The following is a 22,502-nucleotide window of genomic DNA, read 5'->3' on the forward strand; positions in this document are numbered from 1 at the left end:
CAACCTCTAACAAAAGAGGATACTCAGGAGTGCCTTCCTCCAGTCTGGGGTAGAGTGGTGTAGTGGCTTAGCTACCCAATAGGGCTGAATCCATCAGACCAGCCCCTACTCCCTCAATTCATTCTAGAGTAGTTTTTTCAGTGCAAATCAGAGTGTCCTTAGGGAGCAGAAGCTACTGGGCCAAAGGGAAGGGAGACTGGAGCAGCTACACAACAATATTATGAGAAGTATTTAAAAAAATTTTTAACATTGATTTATTATTGAGAGAGCATGAGCATGGGAGGGGCAGAGAGAGGGGGAGACACAGAATCCGAAGCAGGCTCCAGGCTCTGAGCTGTCAGCACAGAGCCCGACGTGGGGCTCGAACTCACTGTAAGATCACGACCTGAGCCAAAGTCAGACGTCAACCAACTGAGCCACCCAGGGGCCCCTTGTGAGAAGTATTTAAAAGCCACATTGAAGTGATTTGGGATCATCTAGAGTTTGGGCTGATACAGGAGCCACTAGCCACGTGTGGCTGTTTACGTCAATGAAGTAAAATTAAAAATTCAGTTTCTCCATCACTAGCCATGTTTCAGGTGCTCAACAGCCACACATACACCACAGATATGGAATATTTCATCATTTCAGACAGTTCTGGATAGCGGTGATCAAGAGATCAGTAGCGTGGTGCACAAGGGTGGTTTGGTTGGTTAAGCGTCCGACTCTTGATTTGGGCTGTCAGTTTGTGGGATCAAGTCCCGCATGGGCTCTGCGCTGACAGCACGGAGCCTGCTTGGGATTCTGTCTCTCCCTCTCTTGCTGTCCCTTCCTGGCTCATGCTCTCTCTCAAAAATAAATAAATTTTTTAAAAATTAAAAAAAAAAAAGATTCTCCCTCAGTTCTGCTCCCGTTCTCTCTCTCTCATTAAAAAAAAAAAAAAAAAATCAGTCACTTACAACCCTGCCTGTGAATCAGAATTCGCCTGTGGAGGTTTAAAAAAGGCCCAGGTCTGAGCTACACTTTAAGAGCTTTCGATTCGAGAGGTCTGCAATGCAGCCTGGAATCTGTTTTTCTCTTTGTGCTACAGATGTGCGGCCAAGGTTAAGGCAGGATTGTACTAGGTGCCCTGAAGGCAAGGAGAGGGTCTCTTATATTCCCTACCCCAGTAGGTAACCCAACACCAGGCACAAAGTGGGTGTTCAGGACAAATATGCAAGTAATGCGCAAATGTGGCTTTGGAGATCCACCCCCAAGGTGCCCATCCAAGTAACGTGTGTCCCCAGAGTTTGTTGCTTTTGCCCAGCGACGGTGACCGAAATTCTGGTTCAGAGGAGTGATGGAAGCTTAGAAGTCCCATTCCAACACATGCACATGCATACGCACACTCGGTGGTAGAGGCCGAGCTGTGCTTGGGGTCGCGGTGCTTCTGAGACTGAAGGATGGAGCGTGTTGAAGAAAAAAAAGACTCTTCCTACTGTTTTTATTTGTATTTTTTTTCTTACTGAAACAGGACGGTGTAAAGGAAGATTGAGTCTTGCGTTTGACTGCTATGTGATCCTTCACTTTCGTTTCTTAATTTGTCAAACATTTATTAACTCGTCTGCTGTGTGCCATTTCCCGTGCTAGTTACCATAGGGAGTGATAGAGGTGAATTACATGATTCTTTGCTGCCACGTTGCTCACTGTCCGGTGCTGGGAGATACAGGCATATAATTATAGTATCAATCAATGCGAAAACGTGTTGGGAACAACTTCTAAACCCAGCACCCTGGGCGCACTGACTGTGGAAGTGATTAGCCCTTGGACTGTAGGCAGCAGGTGCGTGTGCCTGTAAGAGAGGGTGGTGATGCAGAGCTCCCTCATCACTTGCCGTCTTGCCACCTCCACTGAGTTCCTGTTCGAAAAAGGGGACCCCTGTGGCAGATCTCCAAGAATTTCTCAGCCCCAAACTGCAAGGGGATAGGAAACAGGATGAGGGGAGTGGCTGGGGGCAAGGGATTGGCACAGCTAAGGGCTGGGGGGGGGGGGCCGCTCTGTGGGACACTCAAGAGGGGCTTCCTCTTTGATCTCTTGCTCTTGAAAAACTGGGTGGTTGGGTGGAAAACTGCAGCAGGTTGGGTCAGGGGGTGTCCAGGTGCGGGAGCAAAAAAGACCAGAACCCCAGCCTGGGCACAGCTGGGCAGAGAACATCAGTGGAATGAAGGGAATAACAATTGTGGCCCCAGTCCAGACTAAGTCTCTACTCCTCAAATATTCTGGTTTAGGAGGAGGTAGGCCAGGTGTTTTGTTTTCTCTTTTTTTTTCCTAATGCCCCAAAGAAGGAAACAATTTCAGTTGGAGTATGAGACACTGAGGTTAGACACACGGATAAACTTCCCAGCTATGACCATCAGGTGATGCAGAATTAAAGAGTTTTGGGGGAAGCCGAATTGCTTTCTTCTTCAGGAGCCTTAATGCCAGCCTGGCCTCAGCCCAAGCTTACCGGTCAAGGTTGAATTATAATGTATTCGGGGAAACTTTCCCTCCCTTCCTGTTTTGACCCTTATTCTGTCCAAAACAAAACAACTGCAATAGAATTTTCCTGCATATCTTCTTGCTCATTCTTCTGCCCCTACATCCTGCTCAAGGATCTCAGCCCAATGCCAGTCTCTAGGCCCAGCTTGCAGAGGGGGTGGCTGAGAGCCCAGAACAGTCCTTCACAGCGTCCTGTGCCAAGCCGGGTTGCCATTTCCATTTTCATTAATTGAAGCAGCTTGACCCTGATCATTTCAGGCCAGCAATTTCCTGTCTACCGGTTGGGAGTGTGCGGAGGACATGCTCGGCAGGTCATTCTGTCCTTCCATCTACCTTGATGATGCTAACTCCTAGTCCAGGCTGCAAAAATGGGTCTCCCACTGATAGGGCAGAAGCCCAGCCTCACACACATGCCCAGCCTCCCCTCTTGGGATCTCAAACCTTCTGTTTTTAGGAAGGCCTTCCTGGTGTCTACCCTGAAGCCCACCTGTTGTAACTTGGGCTCAGGTTTGTTTGTGTCTTTGTTCAGTGGTAAGAAATTTGATGCCCGGTGCAGTCGCCTCTCAGGACCCCATCTGATGATGCTTTCTGCTGTGGCTTGGGAGAACAAGATGTCTCTGGAGGAAGAGTGTGCCTTCCAACCTGGAAAGGCACACAGTCAGGTGATTGGGGGCGTCATGGCCTTGCTCTTGAGTGTGAGAGTGAATGTGTGTTTGCCTCTTTACCTAGCTTTAAGGAAGGTCTGTGTGTCACCCCAGGAGGCCACTGAGTCAGCATGATCTTGTTCCCATGTGTGCTACTGTCTGTCACTTTGTAAGAACCATTCCAAGGGGTAGGGTGATGTGTTTCTTCTGGCGGGTAGGTCCCCAGTGTATTCCCCACATTTGCGGACTTTTGTGATCCACTGGATCGTTCTCGGCTCTTCACTTTTTCACCTTCCAGATGGACACTTGTGTAATTTAGTGTGACCCGTTTTTTTGGTTTTTTTTTTTTTGCTGCTCTCGTGGCTTTGTGTGTCTGCGTTTCCGTGCGTCTTCAGAGGACTTGTTGTGTCTTTCTGAGTGTCCTCTGGCTCCGTTCGGGCGCGGGTGTGTGTGGGGGGGGGGGGGCGCGCGCGCGCGGGTGGGGAACAGGAGAGGGAGCCCAGACGCGCAGGGGAGCCGTCGGGGCGGCGGGGGGGGGGAAGCGTGCGGGGAGGGGGCGAGCTGCAATCTGTGACTCGGAAAACAGATTTGCGGAGGAGGCGAGCAGCCCGGGCGTGCGGCGCGTGCGGGGCGGGGGCGGGGGGCCGCTCTGGCCCCCAGCTCCTCCGCAATCCAATTAAATAACATTTAAATGCATAACCAGCCCGCGCGGCGATGAGGCTGGAGATTGGAGCGGGCGCGGCGGCGGGCCGCGCGGGCGGCGTTTTGTGGAGCTCAGCGATTCTGGCGGCAATTTCCCCGCTCCGCGCGGCTTTTACGAGCCGGCTCCCGGCGCCCGCCCCGCCCCGCTGCGCCCGCCCGCGCCCGCGCCGCCGCCTCCGCTCGCTCCCCCGCCCCCTCGCCCGCGCCGCGGCCCTTCTGCTCCGTCCGTGCGCGCGGCTCCCTTCCGCGGCGCCCCTCGGCCCCGCGCGCCTCCCTTTGTCTCGCTGGTCCCTGCCCCCCGCCCGCCCTCCGGGGCCGGCCGCCTCCGTCTCCCCCGTCGCTCTCCGCCGCTCTGCCTCTGCCTCCCCGCTCTGCCCCGCCACCGTCAGCCGGTGTCTGGCTCTCTGTGGCACCTCCTGTCTCCGGCTCGTGCCATCTGGCACCTTTTGCTTCTCTCCCCGGTTCTGCCTCTGTGCGGCCCCCCCCCCCCCCTTTTCCTGGCCGGTGCCCTCTCGGCTTCTCTCGGGATGGCCAGCTCCTCAAGGGCCTGGTGTCACTGCCTCTGTGACCTCCCACAGCCTTCCCCTGGAGCTCACTGGCCCTCCCCGCGACTCAGGGACCTGGGGCTGGGCCCTCTGGCCTCACCCCTCAGCCTGCCTCCACACCGGAGCTCATGGGGGTTGATGACCGGGAGCAACAAGGAGGGGCAGAGGAGGGAAGGGGAGCGGGGTGGACTGGGTGGGCCAGGCCCTCCTGGTCGTTGGTGGAAATAAGTAGTCATGAGTGAGTGACCGAGGAGACCCGTTCTTCCTACCCCCTGTAGGAGCGCAGCAGGGAGGACCGCCACACTGGGCATCAGGCGGAGCATCAGGCATCAGGCCCACGGAGTCCTGGAGGGAGGTGATGTCATGGGGCCTGCGGTTCTCCTGAGGGTCAGCAGAGAGTGGGGTCCTTCCCGAGGAACCAGAGAGGGGCCAGACCCCTCCGAGGAGGCAGACAGAGCGTGCGGGACAAGCCATTTTGTGTCTTGTGCGGAACCAGACTCCGTTGTCTCCTCTTCCTCTTCGCTCCCCTTCTCATCCCTGCTCAGGCCCCTCAGCATATGGATCCTGCCTTGTGCCAGATGCTACGTACCCGTGCAGATTTCTGGGGGAAGAGCATTCCTGACCCAGGAGCAGCAAGGGCAGAGGCCCTGATGGGAGCCTGTGTGGCATGTTGGAGGAACAGCTAGGAGGCGGACGCGGCTGGAGCAGAGATAGTAAGAAAAGAGAACAGGTGACGGGCCTGAGAGGTAATGGGAGTCAGACCAAGATCTACCAAGCTGGTGCAGGGACTCTTGAGTCGCAGGGAGGCCTGGCTTTCGTGCTGAGTAAGGCGGGGAGTCACTGGAGGGTTTTGAGCAGGAGAGTGACATGACCCACCTTGTATTTTTACAGAAAATCCTTACTGCTCTGTCGAGACTAGGTTGAGAAAACAAGGGCAGGGAGCCCCATTAACAGTCTTCTGCAGCATCAGGTAAGAGATGATGGTGGCCTGGACCACAGGGGTGACAGTGGAGGTGGGGACAAGTAGTCACATTCTGGATATATATCTCTTGCAGAGAGAGCCAGGGAATTTGCTGATGGGCCAGATGGAGGGTGTGAGAGAGAATGGAGTCTGGAGGAGGCTGGGGATTTGGCCTGAATGACCAAAGCCACGGAGTCCCCATGAAGTGACATGGAGACAGCCTCAGCAGGAGCTGGTTTTCCGAGGGGATCAGTTTGGGACCTGTTAGGTTTGAGGTGCCTGTTCAGCGTCCAGGCAGAGGTGTTGAGTAGGCGGATGGATTCACAGCTGTGGAGGTCAGTAGTGAAGGTCAGGCTGGAGACACAAGTTTGGGGGTCATCAGTGACACTGAATGAGATCCCTGAGGAGTGAGCACAGAAAACAGAGGACACCCAATGACTAAGACCAGGCATTTCAATATTTAGACATGGAGTGGCAAAAACCAAAACAAAAATACCCCCTAAATGCTGAGACATCACGGCAGGAAAGATTGGGGGATGGGGTGGGTGGTGGCTCTTGGCTTTGTCATTTTTCTTCATTCTTGGCCACCCTGGTGGGCAGCCCCTCCCTGGCCTGTTTCTGCATAGTCCCAGTTCACTTACTGGGCCTCGGCTTCCTTCCCCTCCAAACTCCACACTCCGGCTGGACTGACCACCTCATGCCACCCCTGCTCTAGAACTGACCAGGGCTCTGGAGAGCTCAGCGTTCTGGTCTCAGGGCCAGGGAAGGATAAACTGGAGTGAGAAAGGACTTGATCTTGGTTTGCCTTTATTGCTTTGCCAGTAGGGAAACAGTGTCTTGTCTAAGGTCCTTGTGTCAGTAGGTGGCCAGCGCCCCAAGACGTAGTCAGGTGCACTTTATATCACCCTGTGCTGCTTTTTGGACCACTTCTCAACAAGCACCAAATGTTTACTGAGTACCTGGTTACACCTGCTCTGTGCAGGACTCCGAGGGCCCCGGTAGAAACAGATGATGCAATTCATGCCCTCAAGAAGCTTGAATGAAGGCCCCCTGAATAATTTCCCCATTTTTTCCCCGTCTCTTCCCTTTCGTTTCTTATGACTCCTGGGCACCTAGGTTTGAAGCATTCCCCAGTTTTATCTCCAATGCCTAGCCCAGCACTTCGCACCCAGTGGGTGCTTATTAAATATTTATTGAAAGGATAAAGGAATGAATGAATGAATGTCTTAAGCGTCCAGCTTCCCTGTTGGGCCCCTGGCCTGGCCTTTTGCTTTCAAACTTTAATGTGTGTATGAACCATCTGGGGATCTTGTTAACCTGGAGAAGTGGATGGACCAGATCCCGACTGGGGCCTGAAAGTTTGAATTACTAGCACGTTTCCAGGGATGCTGATGCTGCTGGTTCTCAGATCACATTTTGAGTAACAAGGCTCTGAGGGGAGGTGTCTCTCAGATGGAAGGAACATTCCATCTAAAATTGAAAAAGAGAATGATGAAGATGGAGAGAGTGAAAGAGGAACCAGAAAGAAAGGAAGCCTACCACCACTGGCTTATGGCCCCCAAAGCCTCTCAGAAGCCCTCATCCCAATGGTCTCAAGAAGCCCAGAAGCACCCACAGCATCTCCTGAAGCCTCTGTCTCCGGGTGGCCCCAGCCCTGACTTGGGGGAAGGGGACTCCGGTGACAGTTGCCAGCCCCGCGTTGGGCGGGGGTGGGGTGTGTGTGTCTCAGTGGGGTTCTCCCACTTCTGAGAACCCTGTGAGTCACAGAAAAGAAAGCTGGGCAGAGAGCAGGTTTGGAATTTTTGTTGGCTTCCACAAACTACCCAGACTACCTCGCGGCACCAGGCACACAAGGTGAACAAGACCTGGGAGACGCAGCTAGTGGGGAGGGAGACAGCTTGCATGAGTGAAAGCAGCTGAATTGACTTTGACCTTGGAGGGAGATGGGGAGAGCTTTGATGAGCATCTGGGAGCCCCAGGGGCTGGTGGAGAGGTCACTCCGGGCAAAATGGGCTGGAAGGAGGACGGTTCGGGGCATGTTCCTTGAGGAGAAGTTGTAGGGGCTCTTCTGGGTCTGCACGGAGGGCTCTAAATGCCAACTTGAGGAATCAGTACTTGGACGTGAATGCAGGTTTATTCTGGATGCGTTAGGGAGCCGTGGAAGGGAGCTCCATGAGATGTGTGTATTGGAAGAGAGGCTTCCAGGAAAGACTTTGCCTTCTGTTGGTTTCCCTGGCCTACCAGGGAGGGACCCTTCTCTGTGTGTCGTCTTGTTAGTCTGTCTGCACTCACTGGAGGCTTGGTCAGGCTTTGAAGTTGACAGGGTGGCGCCTGGGTTTTGGAGGAACTGGGTGTTTCCCCCCTCCCCCACTGCTGGGAAGAGCTAATTTTGTTATGTGGGAAGTTTTAGGAACTTCTGCCATAATCCCAGGTTCTTTGTTTTGTTTTGTTTTGTTTTTAATGTTTATTTAATTTTGAGAGGGAGACGGAGCAGGAGTTGGGGAGGGACAGAGAGAGAAAGAGAGGGAGACACAGATTCCGAAGCAGGCTCCAGTCTCTGAGCTGTCAGCAGGGCTTGATGCGGGGCTCGAACCTACAAACTGCAAGATCATGATCCGAGCTGAAGTCAGACGCTTAACCAACTGAGCCACCCAGGCGCCCCTCTTTTTTTTTTTTTTTTTAATGTTTGTTTATTTTAGAGAGAGAGAGAGAGAGAGACAGCATGAGCAGTGGAGGGGCAGAGAGAGAGAGAGAGAATCCGAAGCAGGCTTCAGGCTCTGAGCTGTCAGCACAGAGCTTGATGGGGGGCTCAAACTCACAAACTGTGAGGTCATGACCTGAGCCGAAGTCAGACGCTCAAGCTCAACCGACTGAGCCACCCAAGCACCCCCAGGTTCTTTTAAGCAGGAGCCCCTGATGAGGACACGCTCTGCTTCAGGAAAGGGACAGGGAGGGAAAGATAAGGTCAATTTTTCACGGTGGCTGAGCAGGTAACAGCAAGGCTGGTCTGTGCTGGTGAATGCTTGAATGCACCAACTCGTCCAGGAGTGTGCTGCCATCTGTCTCACCAAACGCTCGGACCCCCCTCAGAGTGTTTCAAGGCCTTGGAGTGGGTGCTCCTGGGCATGTCGCCGGTGCCACATGCTTAGAGGCTTTCCTGCTTAGGAACCTCCAGCACTGGCCAGGCCAGGTGTCAGCCTTCCTAAGAACCAGCTTTTATGTTTAACGTGTGTATTTCATACACAGGCATAGATCGGGGTTCCCCAGGCCCTTTTCTTGCTGGCTGCTGGGGCAGGGGCAGCATTTTTGTGATTGTGGGAGGGAGCCCCACCCCTGCCAATCTGGAGTTTTCCCTAACAGGGATCCATGTCTTTCCTCTCTGTATGTCCCTGTCCTCTGTCACTCTCTTCTTACTTGTGCTCGTTCCTTCATCAGCTAGAAATTATGCCAGCAGGGAGGGCAGATTTTGTTTCCCTGGGAGAGCCGGCATATCATTTTCCTCTGATGATCCCCATGCTGATGTGCTAATGAGCAGAAGCAGCCAAAAGCAGCCATCTCCAGCATTGCATGGAAGGTGGGTAGCTAGACGGGCAGGCAGGGACTTTGTCTCAAATAGGCCACTTAGGAGTGGGAGGGGGGCTGAAAGGGCTGTGGGGAGAGGGCAGGGAACCCGTTCGAGATCTGTCACAGACATACCTCAGCTAGGTCTCAGCTCTGGGACAACTTTGCGTGGGCCTCGCCTCTCCCTGCGTCCCATGGCCTCTGACTTTTATGTTCCTCTCTGCCCTCCAGCTCTTTCGGCTGAGTCCTGCCAGTTCTATAGCAGACGTGTCCAGAAAGGTCTGTGTCCTCGGTATGGGTCCCATCGTTGACCACGCATGATCCATGGATGCTCAGTATGATCAATGAACACGTGAAGGGGCTTCCGGGGTAGGGGAGGAGGGGTTTAGGCCACTACCCAGCCTCATTTATTGTCGGCCTTAGAACGCTGATAGCTAAGTTTTAGGTTCCTCTGTGGCAACTCTCCATCCTTCCGGCAACTCATCCCTCCTGGGGAACATTTTCTCACCCTCACTTGTTTCTCCCTTCTATTTCATGGGTGTTTTGATGGTTCCACTCTATCTGTTTCTTACCTGGTAGATCATCTCAGATCTTTGGGGGGAGGAAAGCGGGGGAAAAACAGCATCTCTGAAGATAGTCATATTTCTCTCCACCCTGTTTTCTTTTTGTTCCGGTGGGTCCCCAAATGAAGGGGCTGCCCATCAAATGCAGTCACACCAGGTTTCCTGCTGATCACGGGGCGAGGCGGGGTGGGGGGAATACCTAGAGAGTGTACAAACATCCAATTTGAAGTTTGGCGAGGAAGCATGATGGGAAGAGGGGCGTCAAGGGAGGACAAGAGAAGATGAGAGAATTAGAAAGAGGGTCACGCAAAACAATGGGAGATCAGAGATGAGGCAAAGGCAGAGGGGCATAAGATCTAGACCTCAGCTTGTCATCTGTAAAATGGGGTTAATAGGGCTGTTGTCAGAAATAAGAGAGTTAACACAGGTGAAGTGCTTAGCAGGTAGTGAGCATTATAGAATTGCTTGATGATAATGATAATAATAAATGGGGCGATATTGCCTACATCACCAAGGCTGTTGTGAGACTCGGGGCTTGCACAACACTTGTGAGCTGCAAAGTGTGAATGCTGTAGCTGCTATTATTATTATTCCACTCTTGCAATTCTTTCCACTGATGAGGGGGAGCCACCAGAAGGAGGCGTGGACCCCTGGGTTCTGTTCTGCTTTGGGGACTATCTCCTTCCTCAGTTTCTCACCCCCTGGTGAGCAGAGTCCAAGCCCCTCACCCTCCCTGCCGCCTCATCTGCCCTGGGGCACAGTGCAGAGAAGGTAGAGGCTGGCAGGAGGGATATGGGAGGGGGGCGGAGGGGGGGAAGCCAAGCTGAAAATGAAAGCGGGGAGGGGGCAGCGGAGCTGCGTGGAATCATGTTTGCGTGACAAGCTGCACCAGCTCTGGCTTGCTGCTTTTCCACACAGAGCTCTTTCTCCTTTGTCTCTCCGCCTGCGCTCTGGTCTCCTTCCTTCTCTCTCCTCTCCAAGCCACGGCTCCTCATTTCCCTTGCCCCTCGGTACTACCTACAGCCCCCTGCCTCTTCCCTCTCTTCCCTTGACTCCTGCCCCGAGGCTCCGGTCTTCGTTGTCCCTCCTGATCTGATCCTGCGCCTCCCTATCTGCCATCCATTCCTCTCCCTGTAGAGTCCCCCCCCCCCCCCCCCCCCGCACCCAGCTCGCTCTTTTCTCTCAGCCTCCAGGTCTCCAGGTCTTACCTGCCTGCTTCTTTCTTCCTCTTCCATAGACTGGCTCCCTTTCTCCTTAGGGACCCCTCTGCCCCCACCTCCAGCCTTCACCCGTGCCCTCCCCGCTTTCCCTGTCTGCTTTACTGCTTGGATTTAGGGTTCACTGTGTGGCCCTCGTTCACTTGCTGAAATGATGGTAAACAGCAATTCTAAAATGGACTGGGCACTTCCTAGGAGCAAGGCGATTTATGTATGAATTTGTCTCTCATGTAACCCTCTCAGTAACCCTGTGAGGTATTATTATCATCCCCATTTTACAGATGAGGACAGTTGGGCCTAGAGAAGTGAAATAACTTGCTGAAGGTCTCACGGGTAATAAGTGGTGGAACTTGAATGCAAACCTGACTGACTAGGGAGCCTGTGATCTTAACCCCAGGAATCCATGCTGGCCCTGGACAGTGCTGCTGTCACTTTCTCTCCAGTGAGCCTGAGAGCCCTCTGTCTTGGGGCGCCTGGGCGGCTTAGTTGGTTAAGCGTCTGACTTTGGCTCGGGTCACAATCTCATGGTTTGTGGGTTCGAGCCTCACATCGGGCTCTGCCCTGACGGTGCGGAGTCTGCTTGGGATTCTCTCTCTCTCCCTCCCTCTCTGCCTTTGCTCCACGCACACACGTGCTCTTACTCCCTCTCAAAACAAACACATAAACTTAAAAAAAAAAAAAAAAAGAGAGAGCCCTCTTTCTTGAAACATCATCTCAGCATCCCCAGATTCCTCCAAAGGTCATCTGGCCCCTTCTCCTTTCTCTGCACAAGACCAGATCTAACCTAGCCTCAAGAGCTTCTTCTCTGTGACAGTGAACAGTCCACATCACCTCATGTAATTGCCATAACTGCAAGGTAGCTGCCCTCCTCATCCACGTTTCACTCGCGAAGAAACTGAGGCACGGGGAAGTAAGTGACTTGCCCACAGTCACACGGTTACTAAGTGGCAGAACCAGGATTGGAACACAGGCGTTTGGCTCTGGAGACCTTCCCTAAGCCGTTTCGCCCGGCTCTTGGGACGGCAGGCTTTGGTCTCTCCCCACGGTTCGCAGGCCAGCTGTTTGAGAGGCTCTTCCGTGCCTCCCATCCCTGGGCCGCAGCTGGGGTCCGTGGGCACTGCCCACTGCGGTGCATTCTCTGCCAGCAGCACCAACAGCCCTCAAGATTTGGTCAGGCCTCCAGCCCTAATCGGTGCCTGAGGGGATTTATTGGCTGCTGCCCCCAGGGAGCGGGGACAAGTGTTTTCCTCTCCAGCCCTGCTGTGCCGCTGCCCGGCCTGACAGCTCCCTCGTTCCGGCCCATCGCGGCAGCTGATTTACCTCGGTGGCTGGGGGATTTAGCTGCTGTCCTGGCTCCTACTATAAATCCCCAGGCAAATAACCGAGCTCTGCATCAAACCGGCCGACAGGGGAGCGAGTGGGAGCAGATGGCCGCTTCGGCTGTGGGGTGTAGAGGGCAGGGGTGGGCGGGGAAGTCTCCGAGGCTCTCTTGTCCACCCCTGGCCACAAGGCCAGGTTGCACCTTGCTCAGGCCCACGGGGCTCCCCCTTAACTGTCCAAGGATGTAACCGCCCTATCCTGGCATCTATCCACCCTCAGCACCAGTAGGTTCTGGTTGATGTTGGGTCTTATGCCCACTGCCCCATCTGAGGTCTATTTGCCTGACATCATGGGTGCTGGTGAGAACTGACTACCATTCCTGGGGTTGACGAGACTTCAAAGAGTTGAACATTGTTTGGCGTTCTGGGGCCCTGTTTGGCACATATTGGATGTAGGTTCTAGCCTCCCGGGAGAGAGGCTCAAACTGAAACAGGCAGGGGTAAGAACTTCTCAGTGGGAAGGGGGAAAAGGTCCCAGGTGGTAGGTGACCTGAGTGGCACTGAGGGAGACCTCCAAAAAATAGGCTGAAGTAGATTGGGTGAACCCCAAAGGGTAGAGATACTTCGTAAAAGTGAAGGAGGGAGGGTTGTGGTAGCCATGGTCGGGACCCCCAAACCTTCCACACCGCGATCTGGACTCAGGAGGACAATATGGCTGCTCGGGGGTCCACACTGGAACTGGGGATGGTGGGACCGGGTAGGGGTATCCCTCCATCAGTGCCCCCTTTTTTCCCCCTGGTTTCCTTCTGACCCCTCTTTGATTCCACCAACATCTCCCTGCTGCTCCTGCCTGGTCCCCTCTGCTCCTTCCTATTTGCCTTATCTTTCCCATGGCGCCGTCTCTGTACCCAGAAAGCACTTTTCACTTGACTGACCAGCCAGCGCTGGTGGGGTTGGGGCTGAACCTTGGGGCTCTGGTCCCACTCCCCAGAACCTCTCTCAGCCTGGAGCCTGTCCCTGGTGTCCGTGCCATTTTGTTCTTCTACTCCTCATCCATCTTCGCTGTCCCCCTCCCCGCCCCCCTGCCACGGCTGCCTCCGCCTGGGAGATTACAGACCCTGAATCAGCAGCCAGCTCCAGCGTTCTGCTGACAGGGGACTTTCTGCCTCTGAGGGCTCCTTGGTGGGATCAGGGCCCCCTCCTGGAGCCCGGGGACTTGGGGTGAAGGGAGGCAGGGCTGGGGAGAACAGTGGGTGGAGAGGGAGAGGTGAAGGGCAGAGGGTAAAGGAAAAAGGAAGGAGGATGGAGAGATGGAGGGAATGGTGGAAAGAAGAACAGTTTGGAAGGAAAAGAAAAATCTAAGAAAGATGAAAATCCAGTGAGGGAAATAGAAAGAGAAGCAGAGGGGGGGAAAGAGGGTGAAAGGGGGAGGGCTGGAGGGTGTGGCAGCTCAGTGGGGGGGGTGAGCCCTGTTCACCAGTCTGCAAGCCTAGGCCCAGCTCTGCTCTCTCCTCCCCCACAGGCACCCACCCAGGCAGGACCCGTGGAGGCCCAAGTTCACTGGGACTGGGCTGCAGGGTGCAGGCTGGAGCCCACGGGCCCTGGGTCTGGGGCTCTGCCTTGCGCCTCCCTCTCTCCCTCTCACGTGGTGGTTTGTACTTCATCTTGTTTGTGGGGCGGCTGGGCCTGCTCTCGGGGTTTAATGATCTGTGCCATTATTTATAGCTTTGCGCGCCGAGAAACACACTGAATTTATCGCTTGCTTCTATAAATAACCCTGGCAAACGGGTGCCCAGGGAGGAGGGCGGGAAGGGGAGGGAGAAGCAAAGAAAGGAGAGGTGGGGGGGTAGGGCAGGGGAGGTCTCTGTGGACTGTGTCCCCAAAATGGGGTGACGTGTGCTCAAGGACAGCAGAGGCTTGCAGGACTGCTGAAGTGTGGGTGTGTGTCTAAGGGCAGGTTGATATAAACAGGACAGTGTGTGTCCCAGTGATGAGGAGAGTGATCATTTGGATGTTTCTGAGGGTGTGTGTGAATGGACTGTGCGTGCGTCTGCGTTTGTCTCTGGTGCCGTGTTGGTGGCAGTGAGGTTGAAAAAGCACAAGGCAGCCCCAAGGAATGGCTGCTCTATAAAAGGATGTCCAATGGCTGAGAGGCAGCAGCGGCTGGAATCAGGCTCCTTTCTCTATGGTTGAGGTGACAGAAAAAGACCACAATGAGACTGTTTTTCCCAGAGAGGCAGCAGAAGGGAGAACGGAGGGTCTAGGAAGCGGGCTGTGTAGAAGTCTGTCTATGTCAGGTGGCGCCAGTAGCGTCCTATGGAGCAGGTGCCAGGGTCACCTGCTCTAAGATCCAGAGGTCGCCAGGCTCTTGGGCTCGGTGGGTGGAGAGGTGGCAGTGCGGGATGTACACCTATCTACAGCATTCCTCAAAGGACCCAACTGGCAAGGCCTGATCCAAGGGGGGTGCTGCCCACCCAGATGAAGCCAAGGGCCAGAGCTGTGGTCTGCTGATTCTGCTGTGCCTGCACGTGGCCTTCACTCTTACTGTGGGCTCACCTCTACCTCACCCCACCCCCACCCCTGCTCAGGACCACCCAGGACCAGCCCTGGGGAATGAGGGCCCTGGCACCGCTCAGCCAGAGGGCAGTGGTCCTGCCACCACCCTCTCCCCCAGCCCGCAGTCTCCTTCTGCTCGGCATCCCCACACAGACAAGGCTGCAGCAGCCATTAGCTCCGGGAAGCGCTCTGCATCTCTAATGAGGGCATTTGCATATATAACGAAGAACCTTCACAGGTGTTGGCGAAGCTGCCCCTCCTCTTTTCCCTTTCTTCTCTCCTGCCAGCTGCCACCCTGACCTGTGGTCCTAGGGGTGGGGGTGGTGGGGGGGGTTCCTGCCACTCCGCTGGGAGACATGCTGAGGGGTCCCAGGCACAGGTGGGTTGTGGGGTTCCCCTCTTTGGGTCAGAAACAGGCAAGGTGAAAGCCCATTGTGTCAGTGTGCTTGGTACCAACTAAGTGAACACGAGCCTCCGCACACACAGAAAGAAGGTCAAGGTCAACATGCCCATCTCTGCCCAAGTGTATACTGCAGCATGTGGTAATCTACCCAGGTTAGTGCAAGTATGCAAAACACGTCCCAGGCTGCCCCCCACCCCCACCCCCGCGAGATGCGCCACGCACACGGCTGCCAACACACCCTCCACATTCACACCCTGGCACCGAAGCCGGCAATTAGAGAAAAACGCACCTGCACCCACACTTCTGCCATCCAAACACAGCCCCCTCCCTCCCTCTGTTTCTCCCTTCGAACCCTAACCTTACCGCGGTGTTTCTCATGGAGTCACCAGCCCCTATTCAGACCAGAAATCGACTCCCTACCCCCACGTGCTCATTGGGACTTATTAAGCACACAGGAGGCCATTTTCCTTTGTAAAAAAAAATGAGTTAAGAGGGGCCCTTGCACCCTAGAGAAGGGGCTCTGAAGGGAGAGAGAAAATGGCAAGGTGAGGGCTACTGGTGGGCTGTGGGTTAGGAACTGGGGGAGGGTGGAGGGGGGTCTAGGGAGGAGCAGAGACCGGGGGCTAAAGTCCCCACAAGGTCATTTTTGGGTTATCCCCTACAGCCCTCCACTCTCCGTCTGCAGACCAGCCAATCCCCAGCTCCACGGCCTCCCCCAGCCCTGCTGTTGGTCCTGCCTAGCCACGTGACCCTCCCCCTCTCTGGCAGCTGCCCCGATGATGGATGCAGGTGCTCAGCTGTACCTGTTGGGGGACAGGGACCGCACAGCTCCTAATTACCTCCTTCTCTAGTCTGGGCTGGGGGCTGGGCTGTACAACAGTTCCCCCTTTGCTCTGCTGGGGTCAGGGCTGACATCCTGAGCTAGAGTCTGGCCTGGAGGCAGGCATCCCCTGAACTGCTCTGGGGTAATGGGGATGCTGGGGCCCTAGCCTGGGGTTTGGAGTCAGAAGAGTGCTTCTGGAAGGCTGACAGAGGGAACGAAAGCACACTACAGCTCCATCAGTGACCCAGAAAGCTGAGATAGGATTTTGAATAAATGACCTTTCTCCAAGTCTTTCTCACCGAGGGTGAGATTCAGGTGAAACATGGAGAACTTCCTGACAGTCTGGGAAAAGATACACTTGAGCAAAAGTCAGAAACATGGAAGCAGAGGGTTTGGAAGCCTTCTTAGAAGTCAGGGAAAACAGGGCATCCTTTTCCTGCCTGGTGGGAGGCCCGCAGCAAATAGCTGCGGAAGAAGTAGGCTGGAGTTCGAGTAACCGGGCTTGAGGGAGAACTTGGAGTTGTTTCTTGGAGGGGTGCGGATGGGTGACCCTGAATTGGACGTTCGAAGAGGTTGTCACTGATCAGCGTGGGAAGCTGTGTATCTGGGCTGGCTTGGGGAACGATGGAAAAGACCTTGGGATGGTAAAGACGGCAGAGCTCTCCCAGCCTTCCCCATAGGGGCACCCGAGGTCTTAAGGGGCAGATAGGTGCCTTCAGCAATTTGCCAGGGCAGTGGGTGACTGGTGGGCTTGAATGCCCAGGCTGGAGTTGGGAGAACAGATGGTTACAAATGGGTGGGACCTCTACAAGATTTGTTCTGACTCTGAGATCCTAGAAATCCCCAAATTAGGATTCTCCATGGGTTTTAAGAAAGGAAACCAAGGGGGCGCCCGGCTGGTTCAGTCGGTAGAACGTGCACCTCTTGATTTTGGGGTTGTGAGTTCGAGCCCCGCGTTGGGTATAGAGATTACCTAAAAGTAAATAAGTAAACTTAAAAAAAAAAAAAAAGGAAGAAAGCAGCAATGCCTTTAAAGAAAAATTTAAAAATAAATAAATAAAAGGAAGGGAAACAAGGGATGGTGAGCAGAGAGCTGGTGGAAGTACCAGGAATCCTGGCTGCCAGGCCCCTCTGCCAGGGGTGATAGGTATGATGGTGTGGCTGTCATAATTGCTAATCGCTGTTCTGCGGGTCACAGTAATGACCGCCCCACCAGGATTCATTAGTCATAGTCCCCCCATATTTGAGGGTCTCTTGGCTGAGGGAAGGGAGTGGCCTGGACCCCTTTATACCCGAGTCCCAAAGGGGGACAAAATAAAACAGCTGTCCTAGTAATGCAGGTCCCTTCCTTACTTCAGTGAGAAGGTTGGCAGGAGGTAAGGGGCACATGGGCTCCTAATGCCCCCCCGCCCCGCCAAGAGACCCCTCTTCTGAGCGGTGCCCCCATCTCTACTCTGTCTCTCCAGGGCATTTCCCCCTCCTCTCTGAGTTTACATGGGTCTTGGTTGGTTGAACTGTTCTCATCAGCAGTGCTGCCACACCTGTCCCCTACCTGACTCTCACTGCCCTTCTGAGCTCACGGGCTGCTGGATGGTTAGCCCTGGGTGTTCTTTACTACCAACTTGAGATTTGGGGGAAGATGTCAGGTGAGGAGATGCTCACTCTGTTCCAGGTGCGTGTCTGTTTCTAGGAGGGTTGCTTTCATGTGCACGCAGGGGTGTAGCACTCTTGCCCGTTCAGGGTGGTTGGGAGAGGGAGGGAGACAGAGGGGCGGGGAGCTGGTGATCCATCATCTCCCCCCACCCCCAAGCAGACCAGGGTGGTTTGTGAAACCAGACTTTCCTGATCTTAGCATCATGCTTACGTGCATACGTGCATACAAGCCAGCCCAGACATACAGCGCACACACACACACACACACACACACACACACACACACACACCACCCACAATAAATGCACACCTAGAGACAGCACACCAGTATTTGCACTGACACCCTTGGTGTCTCGGGTTTTCTTTCAGGCAGTCTGCCATGGAAGCGGCTTCTAGGGTAAATTTCCAAATTAACCTCTTTGCTTGGGTCCCCCTCCTACCCCAGGTGAAAGCTTTTCATGATTCCCTGGTGCCCGTGGGATGAGGCTCAGACTCCCTAGGCTAGCATTCAAGGCCTTCTCTGATCTGGTCCCAACCTGACCTTCCAGCTTGGTCTCCCATCATCCTCCACCAGGAGTATCTTCCTAAAGAAATCCATGTCATATACACTTGCATTTCTCTTCCTGCCTGGGTCCCCCGGAGGATGTGCCCTCTTCCTGTTCACATCTCTTAGAACTGGGTTAGGCTCCCCTCTTCCAGGAGGACTTTTTGACTGCCTCAGCTGATAGCAACTTCTTTCTTTGTTTGGTTTTTGACATTTGGAGGAGAAGTCTTTCCACAGCTTGGATGAGAGGGCCCCACGTTGTCACTTCTGAGCCTCTCAAGGCAGGGCCTGTATTTGTTCATCTTTTTTTCCCTGTGCCAACTTGGCGCCTGGCCTCTGTGTATGTAAATAGCTGAGAACCTGGCTCCAGGGAATAGCATGGTCTGAACTGGATCAAGTCCCTGCTCTGGCTCTTTCTGGCTGTCTGAGCCCAGGCAAGTGGCTTACCTTCTCTGGTCACCAGTTTCCCAATTGTACCATGAGAAGTTTAGACCTCCATATTCTCAGATTCTGTGTTTTTGCGGTGGTGAGGATGGGGACGAGCATCCTCAGATAGATGCACAGATAGCCTCCTTCAGCCCAGAGGGTAAGGAGGCTGGGGTGGTAAGTAGCTCGATGGCAATTACACTCAAGGGTCCAGAGACTTCTCACTCTCCGGGAGAAAGCAGATTGGTGTCAGGTCTAGACAGGTGCGTGTGATCCTAGACCACTTCCTTGACCTCTTGCACCACCAGTTTATGTACATGGAAAATAGAATTAATGTTGTAGGCTGCTTTGGGGCATTAGAGAACATTAAGTAGGTGGGAGCTTAATTCATGCACAGTGGAGATAGGGACACAGTTATTTGCGGGTCTGGGTCCCCGTCCCATCTCATTTCTCCCTGTGCGGGCTCCGGTCTGTTTCTTTTCTCCTTGATCATTGCCCAGGAGAACCCATACTCACCTCTCCTCAGATCAGCCTGAGTGGCTTGGCATCAGGCCTTAGTGGTGTCCCTGGTCCATAGCCTGCTGGCAGGGTCTGGGCTGCAAAACACTCTGGTGGACTTTTCTGTGCATATGCTGCTATGAGGGGATCACAGGACTTCCCATCACCCCAGATTCCCAAAGTCCCAATTCCCCTGCCTCCGGGACATCCTGCCCCCAACTCACCCTGACCTCTGGGATCGCTCCCAGCCTGAGACATGTCCCCTTTGCCTCATCACCCTTCCCTGGGAATACTGAGGCTGGAATTGTCCACAGAGACCAGAAAAATTCCTTAGAATGTGAGGAAAGGGGAGGGGTCTTCAGTGAGGGGAGACCCCTGTCCTATATTTTGGCCTCTGTCTCCCCTTTGCTCCCATATCACCTTGGGGGGACAGGTTAGGATGAAAGCCCCACTGTGCACCCCCAAGCCCTTATGCCCCAACCTCCAAAGGACCTTAAAGGCAGGAAATCTTTTTTTGTAGAGAGCTGAAATGTACCTGGAGTATGTTCAGAGTCTGGCTTCCCAGGCCCTACCCACTCTGTGATCTCCAAGGTCCTTGGGTGCCTCCAGACTTGGGAGCAGCCACCCTGTTTACGGTGTGTGGGGGTTATTCCTCTGAATGAGTCTCAGCCCAGGGCTCTTGATGGAAGAAGGGGTGGGCCGCGGGAAAACAGAAGAACCAAGCCAACTTTGGAAGGAGGTGAGTTGGTGACTTTTCCCCTCCTTCCAACAGTGGGGAGGATCTAGTAAGATCTAGCACTTTCTCCTAGGAAAGAAGGACCCTAGAAAACCAGCAGGGGGATCAGAGCGGAAGCTGAGGGGAGAAGGGTCAGTAGTTTGTGGGGTTCTAGAGTTGCTAGAAGTGCAAAGTAGAGAGGCAGTAACAGAAAATGTCAGTCAGCGGGTGCTTGGCTGGCTCAGTTGGAAGAGCATGCGACTCTTGATTTGGGGGTTGCGAGTTTGAGCCCCACGTTGGGTGTAGAGATGACTAATAAATAAATATCTAAACTTAAAAAGAAGAAAGAAAATGCCAGTCAGGACTCAGCAAGATTTGTTTGGTTGTGAATGCAAGTGTCCAAGTATCCAGGTCATTGTGAATAAGTGTGTGAGGCCCTTGAGGCTGGGCTGAGTCACAATGTTTCATTTTTCTGCCCGGGACAGTCTCCTGCTGTGGGAGGCCCAGAGAGGGAGGAGGGTGGGACAGAGACGCAGCACTTGCCTCTGACCGGGGGCTGTCCCGGTCTGACTGTCTTTTGCTATTAGTTTCCCAGCCACTCTTGATTTTTAAAAAATTATGTATGTGTGTGTGTGTGTGTGTGTGTGTGTGTGTGTGTGTGTGTGTGTGTATTCTCCACTCTCCTCAGTCTCCCATGCTCCCTCCAACCCCTCTTCCCCCTAAATAGTTATGTGTGAACTTTGACCCCGGGAATCCGCTTGGGGGGAGCATTTTGGGAAAACATGATAGAGCCTCGTAAAGAACTCTGACAGCTTGCAAACAGCCTGCGCTAAATTGCCCCTTCAAGTCAAAATTAAAGCAAATGTCTGTTTTATGGCCATGTTTTCTTGGGCTGCAGCTATGGTGGGAGCGCGGGCCGCTCGGAGCTGGGAAGCGTGCGGAAGGTGGAGGGGCTCAGGGTGGCTTGTACCTGGGTTGTGGACTAGCCACTCTGCGTGGAGCCTTCTGGTTCACTCCCTGCATCCCTCCCTCCTCCACCCCTTTTCTGTGCAGTGAGGGTATGAAGACCATCCTATCCGCAGAAAGTCTCTCATCAGGTTCTTCCTCCTCTCCCAGTGTGGTCTGGAGAGTTCTTGCTCTTTCGCTTCCTAGACTGCCAGTGGAAGCCCTGAGATCATTCTGGCCAAGGGCTTGACTTGAGGTCTGGACACCCCCAGTTTCTCCGGTGGGACTCAGGGGTGGCTGCTCAGGCTCCAGACTACCCCCTGCCCTCACACTAGTTTCTCCCCACCTAGTCCACCCTGGTGTATTGGCATTCTGAGTTAGGTTGCTTTGAAAAGAAATTCTAAGGCGATGATGATGATGATGATTGTGGTGGTGGTGGTGGTGGAGGAGGAGGAGGAGGAGGAGGAGAAAGAAACCACTGGTCTATTTTATTCCCTTCATTATTCAAACGAAGAAAGTGAGGCCCAGAGGGGACGTGTTGGAGAAGATCCTTGAATTCGGCCAAAGGAAGTCTGATTCTGACCCAAATCAGTTCCCCTCTTCGGGTTTTAGTTTCCTCACCTAGACACATAAGTACCTAAAGATGACAACAATAGCCCATGTTTATTGACCCCTAGGATGTGAGGTCTTAAGTGTTATGCGTTTTCCATGGGCCATCCCATTTAAGATTCAATAACTTTATGAGCTATAATTATTCCCATGAGAACACTAAGGCAAGGGAGGTTAAATAAGTTGGCTGAGGTCCTTCAGTGGCAAAGGCAGAATTTGAACCTTGGCGGTCCCTCTCCAGGGCCCGGGCACTCAGTCACCACTCGCATGAGGACAGGATCCAGATGGGTCAGCTGGGAAGCGGGGGCTCAGCCCCACTGACCCCTGGGCCAGTGTTCATGCCACTGGGTCAGGCTGTGTACTCAGCCAGGGCAGTGCGGGTCTTAGGTCGTCTGGAGGCTGCTGGGGTCCTCTGTACTCAGGGCTGTGACCATGATACTCAGCACACACCCTGGAGCAGGGAGCTTTGGGCCAGAGCGGGGCTTTCAGAAGGAGACTTGGAAAGGCCGAGGAGAGCTTTTAGGTTTGTCATGAGGGAATCCAGGAAGTGTAAGGGTTCTTGATCAGGGCCGTGACTGTACAGTATTATAGAGAAGCCTCTCCCTGCTCCCTCCCCGCCCCCAGGTGGCGTGCCCACTTAGGAAGTCCTCTAGTAGGCGGCTCAGTCCACAAAGCCATGCAGTGACACCCCCTCCCTCACCCAGTGTGTCCCTTCCACCCTGGTTATTCCAGCTTCTTCTCAGAGGCTTTACTGCTAGAACTAGATGTTGGATGTGGCTTCCTCCTCAGAAGACAATTTATGGCGACATGTCGGAGACTCTGTTTTAATGAAGTTGCAAAAGTAGGTTAATGGGCTGTGGGTGTTTTTCATTCCCTTCCCCCTGCCCCTTCTCCACCCCTGGGCAGATGAATGATGCCTCTCCCAGCACGACTCAGAGTCGGGCTGAGGTTCTTGGGCCTGGACGTGTATGCTCACATATCTCTTCCTTGGCCTCCACTGGAGCCCTCAGTACCCTCCTCCCTGCTGCTGGCAAGGTGCTCAGCACATCTAGCCCCCATCCCTCCTGCTGTAACTACGGCCTGAAGATGCTCCAAAGTCTGCCCAGCGGGAAAGAGCATGGCATATTTGAGAGGCAGGAACCAGGGCAAGGGCTGGGGCAGGGCTTGGGACCCTGGGGAAGAAGGCAGCCAGAATTATGGCTAATGGACTTCTTTTGGATGAGAGAGGCCTGGAGATGGGAGCTTGGCTGGCATGGACCTGGGGAATTCTGCAAGCTGACGCTGATATTTTGGGGGAGGAGCTGAGTTTCTGAGGACCTCCC

This window comes from Puma concolor, chromosome B4 (assembly GCF_028749965.1).
Source record: "Puma concolor isolate L17-30 chromosome B4, mPumCon1.1.hap2, whole genome shotgun sequence".
NCBI lineage: Eukaryota > Metazoa > Chordata > Mammalia > Carnivora > Felidae > Puma > Puma concolor.